This window comes from Ovis aries, chromosome 3 (assembly GCF_016772045.2).
Source record: "Ovis aries strain OAR_USU_Benz2616 breed Rambouillet chromosome 3, ARS-UI_Ramb_v3.0, whole genome shotgun sequence".
Classification (NCBI taxonomy): domain Eukaryota; kingdom Metazoa; phylum Chordata; class Mammalia; order Artiodactyla; family Bovidae; genus Ovis; species Ovis aries.
The window spans coordinates 147,564,022-147,576,039 of NC_056056.1; the positions used below are offsets into that span (position 1 = coordinate 147,564,022).

At 39.0% G+C, this 12,018-nt stretch overlaps 1 protein-coding gene across 1 annotated transcript in view; it reads left to right on the forward strand.

Annotated features, from left to right (window-relative positions):
- The window catches only part of SLC2A13 (solute carrier family 2 member 13), a 515,613-nt gene that overhangs the window by 388,127 nt on the left and 115,468 nt on the right, over window positions 1–12,018 (forward strand). The window lies entirely within an intron of this gene.

Here is a 12,018-nt window from a genome sequence, read left to right on the forward strand (position 1 = left end):
CTTTGGTCACCTCATGCAAAGAGTTAACTCATTGGAAAAGACTCTGATTCTGGGAGGGATTGGGGTCAGGAGGAGAAGGGAACGACAGGATGAGATGGCTGGATGGCATCACAGACTCAATGGACGTGAGTCTGAGTGAACTCTGGGAGTGGGTGATGGACAGGGAGGCCTGGTGTGCTGCAGTTCATGAAGGTCAAAGAGTCGGACACGACTGAGCGACTGAACTGAACTGAACTGAACAGAGCTGAGGAATGACTTGCTCTATAAAATAAGCACCAGTAGTCTCTATCCTTTTAAATAAATTTCCAACCATTTAAAGTCCCCCGGAATTTCTTATTAAAAAAAAAAAAAATTATCACAAGTTCCCTATTTTCACAGTCAAAATTGAGAGAAGGAGTTCCCTGACATCCACACTTAGGCTGAGGAAGAAGGCAGATGTCCTGGAGTTCGCTTCACAATACTCATGTAGAAATCTGGTCCTGTAGAGGGCTACAAACAAGGCAAGCTGTTGGGTTCCAAGTTGCCTACCTGCAGGCAGTGGGCCAGTTAAGAAAGAGAAGGGCATAGTAAAGAGTAGAGAAAGTTTAGAAGAGCTGTTTGGGAAAGAGTGATATAATTACCCAAAATGAAGTATTAAATTCATGCATGAGGAGTGAATGAGTAAGCAGTTACCCACAGAGAATGAAAGTTGACCTGTGGCAACAAATTATCCTAGCATTTGCATTTACCACAACTGATTGTTTTTTTTAATGTAAGCCATGCCAAGACAGGCATTTTAAGACCACTATTCTAAATGTTCTATTTCGTTGGATTTAATGAGATATTCAGATCAGTAGCTCAGTCGTGTCTGACTCTTTGTGACCCGATGGACTGTAGCACCCCAGGCCTCCCTGTCCATCACCAACTCTTGGAGTTTACCCAAGCTCATGTCCATTGAGTCAGTGATGCCATCCAGTCATCTCATCCTCTGTCATCCCCTTCTCCTCCTGCACTCAATCTTTCCCAGCATCAGGGTCTTTTCAAATGAGTCAGGTCTTCATATCAGGTGGCCAAAGTATTGGAGTTTCAGCTTCAACATCAGTCATTCCAATGAACATCCAGGACTGATCTCCTTTAGGATGGACTGGTTGGATCTCCTAACAGTCCAAGAGACTCTCAAGAGTCTTCTCCAACACCACAGTTCAAAAGCATCAATTCTTCAGTGCTCAGCTTTCTTTACAGTCCAACTATCACATCCATACATGACTACTGGAAATACATAGCCTTGACTAGATGGACCTTTGTTGACAAAGATGTCTCTACTTTTTAATATGCTATCTAGATTGGTTATAACTTTCCTTCCAAAGAGTAAGCGTCTTTTAATTTCATGGCTGCAGTCACCATCTGCAGTGAGTTTCGAGCCCCCTAAAATAAAGTCAGCCACTGTTTCCACTGTTTCCCCATCTATTTCCCATGAAGTGATGGGACCAGATGCCATGATCTTCATTTTCTGAATGTTGAGCTTTGAGCCAACCTTTTTACTCTCCTTTTTCAAATTCATCAAGAGGCTTTTTAGTTCTTCTTCACTTTCTGCCATAAGGGTGGTGTCATCTGCATATCTGAGGTTATTGCTATTTCTCCCAGCAATCTTGCTTCCAACTTGTGCTTCATCCAGCCCTGTGTTTCTCATGATGTACTCTGCATATAAGTTAAATAAGCAGGGTGACTATATACAGCCTTAACATACTCCTTTTCCTATTTGGAACCGGTCTGTTTTTCCATGTCCAGTTTTAACTGTTGCTTCCTGACCTGCATACAGATTTTTCAAGAGGTCAAGTGGTCTGGGATTCCCATCTCTTTCAGAATTTTCCACAGTTTATTGTGATCCACACAGTCAAAGGCTTTGGCATAGTCAATAAAGCAGAAATTGATGTTTTTCTGGAACTCTCTTGCTTTTTTGATGATCCAGCAGATGTTGGCAATTGGATCCCTGGTTCCTCTGCCTTTTCTAAAACCAGCTTGAACATCTGGAAGTTAATGGTTCACGAATTGCTAAAGCCTGGATTGGAGAATTTTGAGCATTACTTTGCTAGCATGTGAGATGAGTGCAATTGTTCAGTAGTTTGAGCATTCTTTGCCATTACCTTTCTTTGGGATTGGAATGAAAACTGACCTTTTCCAGTCCTGTGGCCACTGCTGAGTTTTCCAACTTTGCTGGCATATTGAGTGCAGCACTTTCACAGCATCATCTTTCAGGATTTGAAATAGCTCACCTGGGATTCCATCACCTCCACTAGCTTTGTTTGTGGTGATGCTTCCTAAGGCCCACTTGACTTCACATTCCAGGATGTCTGGCTGTAGGTGAGTGATCACACCATCATGATTATCTGGGTCATGAATATCTTTTTGTCAAGTTTTTTTGTATATTCTTGCCACCTCTTCTTAATATCTTCTGCGTCTATTAGGTCCAGACCATCTGTCCTTTATTGAGCCCATCTTTGCATGAAATCTTCCCTGGTATGTCTAATTTTCTTAAAGAAATCTCTAGTCTTTCCCATTCTATTATTTTCCTCTATTTCTTTGCACTGATCACTAAGGAAGGCTTTCTTATCTCTCCTTGCTATTCTTTGGAACTCTGCTTTCAAATGCATATATCTTTCCTTTTCTCCTTTGCTTTTCACTTCTCCTGTTTTCACAGCTATTTGTAAGGCCTCCTCAGACAGCCATTTTGCTTTTTTGCATTTATTTTTCTTGGGGATGTCTTGCTCCCTGCCGGGGTCCAGTCCCGGTGGATCCAGGGAATTCGAAGGTGGGGACGGCATCAGCGTCCTTAGAAAAATACATATTTAATTACAGATATATAGAGAGATTAGAAACGGATAGTGTAGTAGGAAAATTAGTGGAGAATAAGAGGCCGAATAACTTGGTTTACGTGGAATAGCATCCATGCTCCAGATGGGAATTCAGCCAGAAAAACAAGGAGCAAGAAAGAACGACATGGGGGTATCAGTCTTTCCGGAAACTGATCCAATTTCTTTATTTTGGGGTTTGCTTATATACCTTTTGTTACACATAGGGATGAATGCAAAGTCACGCGGGGTTCAGCAGTCCTGAACTTTATCAAAATCAGGTGCTTCACATAAAAAGGTCTTAGGGATTTTACATCATCTTCTGGCCATGAGTGAGACCTGCTGACATTTTATGATCCTTTCTTTCTGATAACCAAAAAACTTATTTCTTCCAAGGGTGTTTTTTCTTAAACCAGGCACCACCCTCCAAATAAAGTTACATTCCTATAGGGTGAGGGTGTAGTGAGTTACAATCAAGAAAGGAATTTATTTAACCCAAGGTTAACATGATTAATCTTAAAGGTTAATACTTATTTCTCCCATATGCTTAAAGGTTAATACTTATTTCTCCTATATGTTAGTTATATTCATTATAAGGGCAGGGAATATGGAGATTTAGCAGCAAACATCAGCCCAACAAATGAAAATCCTTTCACCAATGCTCCCCTTAAGATCTATTTAGTCTTAAGATAGTGATAAAGTTACATTTTTACATAGCAAGGACACAGTGATTTATAACAAAGTACAGTGATCTATTACAAAAGAGAAAATCCATTAACTCAAAAAGTCTAGTATTGCTAACCTTAAAAACTACTATATTTCCTTTTCTATATTCCAAATACATTGATTAATATATTCCCAGGTGCCTAAGGCTATGGAGGCCTGGCAGCAATCATTGACTCAACAATGAGAAAAGCCCTATGCTAATTAAGACTCTCAAAATACTCCAAAACTCTCTGTGCTGTTTATGGTTGAGAGGTAGTAAACAATCATGTGCCTAGTGGCAGGAGTATGGATAATCCTGTCACACAAGCTAGTCTGTCAGCAGAGAGGTTTGACCTGAGACATCCTTGTCCCACCCAGAGCAGGGAATTAGCAGCAATTATTGACACAACAAATGAAAAACCCTTCACCAATATAATTCCTAACCAACCCACTATACTAATAATTTCCAACTCCCCAAAAGAATTTGCCTTTAGTAAGTCTAAGACATCTCGTGCCTCTCAGATTGGGAGGCTGTAAACAACCACATGTTGCCGGAGGAACCTGTACAGGCAGGCTAGATAACCTTCAGAGGAGTCGTAAGCTGAAACACTCTTGTCACGCCCAGGAATTTTTATTGACTTGGAGCTGCACGTTTACATTTACTCCTTCTCAGAGAGAAACGATTATGGGGGAGAGCCCCCCGTAAAGTCAGAGGTGTAGGTGAGAGCATAAAACAGACTCTGGTTTTGGGGTAGATGCTTGGGAACAGGGGGTTTCCTGAGGCTTGATCACGCCTTTGCGTATGCCAAGCCTCCTTCCTCATGACCTTTGCCATGGGCGGAGTTCCTCATGCTGGCCCCCGACAGCTCCCTGTCTCCTGTACAATGTCACAAACCTCTGTCCATAGTTCATCAGGCACTCTGTCTATCAGATATAGTCCCTTAAATCTATTTCTCACTTCCACTAGATAATCATAAGGGATTTAATTTAGGTCATATCTGAATGGTCTAGTGGTTTTCCCCACTTTCTTCAATTTAAGTCTGAATTGGCAATAAGGAGTTCATGATCTGAATCACAGTCAACTAGTAGTCTTAAAAACAAATGAACTGTTTTCTCTAGAGCCAAGTTCATACTTGACTTCACAGACTAGAAACTTAAAATGTTCTAAATTAACCTGAATCAATCATTAAAAGATTGTCTCAGGCGAGGGAAGAAGGTACATTTGGTTAAGAGCCTGAGTGCCTGTGAAATATATAAACGACTGGTTAAATGAAAATAGGACATCATTTCTCTTGCTTAGACACTAAGCTGCCTTTTATTCTGCCTTTTTTTTTTTTACTTTAATTGGAAGCATTCAAAATTTTTAGAACCAGTTTTTTTTCCTAAATATGTGCATACTTATTTTTCTCCCTTCAAAAAAAAAAAAAAAAAGTCAGATTAACAAGTTAAACCCTTCCTTGAAACTGACAAGAAAAGAACTTTTTGGTTCTAATTGTAGTTATTGTCTGGATTATATATTTTCCAATCTCCTAGTAGAGTTTCTAGTACACTGTGCTAGTTTCCCCAGCAGTTTCATCCTGTAGTAAAACACTGTCTGTTGTATAATATACCCAACTGAAAGTGTCCACAGTCAAAAACAATAGCATGCATTCTTAACACAATTATCTACTACTATTTCTCTTTAAATATCATTTACGACGTCCTTTTACTATGAAATTTTGCAGGCTATTATGTAAAAGAGAGCTCTCTTTTTGTATGGCTCTCTTCTTGGGGCTTCAAGGCAATTGGCCCTTGCAGCTTCTATTTCTGCAAGTGAGTTATCAGAATTGCTAACCAGTTCCATTTGGGTTGTGGATTAAATGTTTGCAAATGGCAGCTTTAGCCTCTGGCAATATAAAAGCAGGGCTTAGCTTGAAGTACCATTTGACAATTGGTTTTACTTTCTTTTAATTTCTTTACCAAAATATCTCAGATATTCACTCCTAATTACCCACCCCCAAAATTTTTCATTAATGAGAAGAAAGAGATTAATGAACCTACACTGTGCCTTGTTTTAGAGAGCTATCATCATTTGATTCTTTCTGTAAACATGCATTGGGTATCTAGGCTACAATGAGATTGTGCAGTTGCAGAGTTGGTAAGCATGGCTTTTTCCCTTGGATCCTTGCAAACCAGTCAATAAAGAACATTGTGCGTTCTATAGTAGAGGTGTGCACAGAGGAAGAATGAAGGTCATCACCATCGTCTGTACTACATATTGACTTGGAGGAGATTTAAAAGAGAGGAATCTCCATTTTATGTAATTTAGCAATTCCTTTTAAAAAACAGTTTCTTAAAGTAGGGCACACTTACAATCTTTGCCCTTGAAATAAATATGTAAGAGTAAATATTTGTGAGATGTTATAGCATCCTAATATGTTTTACACTGTTAAAGTTTGTGTGAATTTAGAATGAGAGTATATACATTTCTGTATTTTCCTTTCATGTAGAGTCTTGCAACCAGGTGGGTTCTTAGAGATCATGTGCTCTTGGGATGGAAAACTTGAAGTCCAGAATTTAGGACTCACTCCAGGTCATACTGTGAAAGGGGACAAATAGGGCCTAAGATATAAGTCTATTTTTTATAAAATATATATATATATATTTAATCTATGCTTGGAATATTTTTATGAGCACTGATTTTATAACAATATATTTAAATTCTAAGCTTTTATATTTAGGAAATTTCATGTAAATTTATGAGGTCATATTCAAGAAAGCATTAAAGAGCAAATCATGAAAAAAAAAATAGCCACTTCTAGAAATTATCCCTTTTTTTCAATCCTATTTGTTAAGCTCACAGTTATGATATATGCTTTCTGTAAAAGGTCAATTAGCAGATTCCCCACGATATTTAAAGTTCTGTGTTATCTTCCAAATGTCAAGTCCAACTTAGAAATGTTACATTTGGGAGAATTTTGCCATAAGATAGTCCATATGATGAAAAATATATATTCCAGGTCAAGGATAAGAGAATGATAGGAAATCATACTCTCTCTCCAGGAGTCTGAGAGACTCTACAGTCCAGATCAGTCAGCCACCTCAGTTCCCAAACAGTGGCCCACTCCCTGAGATGGTGATGAAATTGAACACTGATTGATGAAATTGATTGACCTCTATGAACTGATGTGAAGCAGTACAGAAAGATAGTTTTCATGCTTTTTTAATATAGGAAAGCCTCATATAAACTATGGGGTAAGTTCTAGGAGAGGACTGAATGCATAAAGAGAAGAAAATAACCAATGGGATAAAGCGTTGGTCCCAGTAAAGGCCAAGGGGACTAAGATTTAAAGTTCTAGAAGAATTCTGACCTTCAAACAATTCTTTTTCAGAGCCTGGAGGAAAAGAAGTGAGGATAGCTGTGGCTATAGATATCTTTGTTCAGTCTGAATTTAAAGTTTAAAAGTTCATTCCTAATCCCTTCAGTTTTTACTGGGAAGCAAGAAAGACATAAATCTAAAAGATTTGTAAAAGGATTAGGATTGGAAGAAAGTTGTGGGCATTTGGGATATCAGTTATGGGATTAAGAGCAAGTAGTCCATGCAGCAGTGAAGATCGAGCTTCAGCTGAATGCTGTACATGTATAGCGTTACTAGTATTCCTGGTTATGTTAATTCTCCACCAGTGCAGAGCAATTTAGATACAGAAAGTAAGAACAAAGATGGTTAGAAAGAACCAGACATAAAAGTTTATAGGCAAGAGAACCTAAATTCAAAAACCTTCAGGGTCTGGTGGTTAACGTGATTTAACGTGAAAGTCTGACAGAGAAGGACTCAAAGCTGTGAAGTCATTGAAGCGTCAGGAAGAAAGCAGTGTGGGGAATCTCTGGAACAAAGAACAGTTATTCTAGGAATAAGAAAGGAGTCTTGAAGGAAAGGGATAAAAAAATCTATATGTATGGTTTAAATCAGGGACCAGCAAACTTCTTGTAAAGAGTAAGATAGCAAATATCTGTGGCTTTGCAGGCCATATAGATTCTGTTATACTTCTCAGCTCTGCCCTTTAAGTTGTAGGCATTCATAGATAAGTAAACAAATGGGCATTGCTATGTTTCAATAAAACTTTATTTTAAAAATGGGCTGAGTTATATTTGTCTCAAAGGCCATAGTTTGCTGACTCCTGTTCTAGATAATGACCATTTCCAGGATGTGGGTGAAGTTAAGTGGTTAGAAACCAATGGGTTACGATGTTATAAGATTAGTATATTGGTTATAAACCATCTACTAACAGACACTGAGTGAACACTTCACCCAAGAACAGAATAACACATTCTTCATAAGTGTACAAGAAGCATTGTCCAAGCTAGGTCATATGCTAGGCTGCAAAATGAGCCTAGGTAAATTTTTAAAGGATTAAAATCATACAGAATATGTTCTCTGATCACAATTGGGTGAAATTAGAAATCACAGATAACTAACAAAGAAATCTAGGAAATTCACAAGCATGTGAAAATTAAATAACACACTCCTCAATTGCTAGTGGATCAAAGAAGAAATTACAAGGAAAATTACTAAATAATTTGAGATGGGTGAAAATGAAGACATACCCCACCAAATATGGGATGCAGCTAAAGCAGCGCTTAGGGAGAAATTTATAGCTATAAATACCTACATTTGAAAGGAGAAAGATATCAAAATAAAAAATCTAATGCTCTATCTTAAGAGAAAGAAGGGACAATAATCAGGTCTGAGATGCCCTGAGGAGATAGAATGGGATGAAAGCCCAGATAAGAGACATTAACCTTAGCTGAGAAGAACAGCTTCTCTTTTTAACTGGAGTGTGTGTGTATGCCTTCTAAGTCACTTCAGTTGTGTCTGACTGTTTGGACAGACAAACCTACGGACTATAAACCATCAGGCTCCTCTGTCCAAGAGATTCTCCAGACAGGAATACTGGAGTGGGTTGCCATGCTTTCCTCCAGGGCATCTTCTGACCCAGCAATCAAACCTGAGTCTCTTGCTTCTCCTGCATTGGTAGACAAATTCTTTACAGGTAGGAAAGTATTAATAGAATGGTTTATATGTTTGCTATAAGATTTCAAATTTCCCATTTTTAACCACTTTCATCTGTTTTCTCTGTAGAACTTGAGTTCCTTTGCAGAGAGTAAAGAGAAATGAAGCATTGGAGATCTGAGGAATAGTTTTTGTGCCAAATGGTTGAAATAGTCCTCCAATGGAGTTGACTAGGGAAAACTATTAAGAATTTTAGGCTGTTGAGGATCCTTTTGAGGCTGGTAGTAGTATGTTATAGAGGAACTACTGATCTTCCCTGCTGTGTAATTCCTTCAGTTGCATTGGGTATGCAGGTAAAGGCACAGAAAAGGCAAGTGTTGACATTCGTATAATAGCTAAATGGGTGAGATAAGAAGATAAATAGGCAGGGAAATTTAGGATATTGAAATGATGAGTCATGGGCAATAAGCTAGTTAAGGACAGAACTAAAGAAAAAAGAAGCTTGCTTCCAGTTCAAGATGGTGGAATAGAAAGATGTACATTTATCTCCTCCTGCAAAAGTACCAAAATCACAACTAGCTGTTGAATATCCATTGATAGGAGGACTCTGGAACCCACCAAAAAAAGATACCTCATATCCAAAGACAAAGAAGCCACAAGAGCATGGTAGGAGGGGCACAATCATGATAAAATCAAATCTCATATCTGCAGTGTGGGTAACCCACAAACTGGAGAATAATAATACCAAAGAAGTTCCCCCACTCTTAGGAAGGTTCTGAACCCCACATCAGGGTTCCCAGCCTGGGGATCCAACAATGGGACTGGGAGTCCCCAGCAAATCTGACCTTGAAGACCAGTGGGATTTGACTATAGGACTTCTACAGGAAGGGGAAGCAGACTCCTGTCTTGGAGGGTACAAACAAAATCTTGTGTGTGCCAAGACCCAGAGAAAAGGAGCAGTGATCCCACAGGAGACTGAACCAAAACTACCTGCAAGTGTTGGAGGGTCTCCTGTGGAGGTATGGGTTGGCAAGGCCTCACCACAGGCACAGGGCCACTGGCAGCAACAGGCCAGGAAGGTCTCCTTTGGTGTAAACCCTCTTGGAGTTTGCTGTTAACCCTACCATAGAGCCCATGGACCCTGGAACTGGGTCCCCTCAAGCCAAACAAGTACCAGAAGGGAATGCAAACCCAGCCATCAATGTATTATTGGATTAAAGTTTTACTGAGTAATGCCCTGCTTGCTAGAGCAAGACCTAATGTTTCCCTTTGCCAGTCCATCCCATTAGGAAGCTTACACAAGCCTGTTAGCCTCCTCCACCAGAGGACAGACAGAAGAAGCAAGAAGAACCACAGTCCCACAGCAGCTGGAACAAAAAAGATATTACAGAAAGTAAATCAGGATGAAAAAGCAAAAAGTTATGTCCCATATTAAGGGAAAAGATAAAACTGTAGGAAAACAGCTAAATGAAATAGAGATAGGCAACCTTCTAGATATTCTAGATTCAGAATAATGATAGTGAAGGTGATCTGGGATCTTGTGAAACAATGGAGAAGATGCAAGAAATGTTTACCAAAGACCTACAGGAACTAAAGAACAAACAAAGAGAAGTTAATAATACAAGAGATGGAATCAATAGCAGAGTAACTGAAGCAGAAGTATGACCTGGAGGTCAGAATGGTGGAAATCACTGCCACAGAACAGAATATAGATAAAGGACACATAGTAATCAAACTGACAAAAATTAAAGACAATAGGTAACTGGTTTGGGGCCTTGTATGGGAAATAAGTATTTTTCAAAAAATTTAAATAGTCATTTCTCTACAAATGGGTGAATTGACATTTCCCAAATAATTATCATTTAAAGCCACTGAAACCATCAGGGGTTTTAATTCTACTTCATATGGGCAGAATAAATGAACAAAATACTAGTAGGAATGATCTTCCCTTCCAAATTAGCCTAGTCTAGTTCTTAAAGCCAGAAGCTCAGAGTACTTCTCATGATTTCTGTTTTATTCTGTTTATCATAGGTATAGACAATTTTAGGTTCACAATACTGTATCACATTTCTAAAGTATGTTGATCTTTCAGTAGGCTTTGAAAGACCTCTTTTTTTTTTTTTTTTTTTTTGCTTTTAGTATACGGCTGAAAGAGTGTCAGACTTTATTCTGGGGGGCTCCAAATCACTGCAGATGGTGACTGCAGCCATGAAATTAAAAGACGCTTACTCCTTGGAAGGAAATTTATGACCAACCTAGATAGCATATTGAAAAGCAGAGATATTACTTTGCCAACAAAGGTCCGTCTAGTCAAAGCCATGGTTTTTCCAATGGTCAGGTATGGATGTGAGACTTGGACTGTGAAGAAAGCTGAGCACCAAAGAATTGATGCTTTTGAACTGTGGTGTTGGAGAAGACTCTTGAGAGTCCCTTGGACTGCAAGGAGATCCAACCAGTCCATCCTAAAGGAGATCAGTCCTGGGTGTTCATTGGAACGACTGATGCTAAAGCTGAAACTCCAATACTTTGGCCACCTCATGCGAAGAGTTGACTCATTGGAAAAGACCCTGATGCTGGGAGGGGTTGGGGGCAGGAGGAGAAGGGGGAGACAGAGGATGAGATGACTGGATGGCATCACTGACTCAATGGACATGAGTTTGAGTGAACTCTGGGAGTTGGTGATGGGGAGGCCTGGCATGCTGTGATGCATGGGTTTGCAAAGAGTCGGACACAACTGTGTGACTGAACTGAACTGAGCTGAAAGTCTCATTAAAAATAGACTATTTGTAAAGATTTACAGACAGAATGGCAATGTCTAAATTTTAAACAATGCCAGTCTTTTCCATTTAGCTAAATGCATCAAAGAAGTATTTTGATTTTGATGATTCATGTCTTTTTCAGATAGCTTGCATTAGTTCTTACCCTGTTTCTCTCCCACACCCCGCTGTGTAATTACTCGTACAAAGTAGATATTTAATAAGTCTGTACTGACTTATCTGTAATTATGTAATAAGTTGTTCCCTGAAATACTCTTCTTTCTACTTCTTTCCCTGGTAAATTTCTCTTATGATCCAGCTCAAATATCATCTCTGAAATTATCCCCCATTCTTACAGGCAAATAATCAGGTCTCTGCCCTTATTTCTGTTTTCTATCATATCATCATTATTAGCAGGTATAGCTATTTCTTATCCTTGCCTTTTATCTACCAAGGAGCAGAGCAGGGACTTTAATTTATTCATCTTAGGGTCTCCATACCTTGTATGTGCCTACGGTGTATAAAGTGTTCCAGGTTTGTCTGGCAAACAGTATGATAGTGAGGAAACTCATTCTACAAGCACACTGTTGGCTTATGTTGGAAAATCCTGCACTCTAAAGGATTTTGCCTCTTTAAAATTTTCCTGAAGTTAGGATATTGCTGTTAGGTGAGCAATGATTAGTTGGTAATGGCTCTGTAATCCAACAGTGGATGGGAAAATTTAGCCTTTTCACCTAT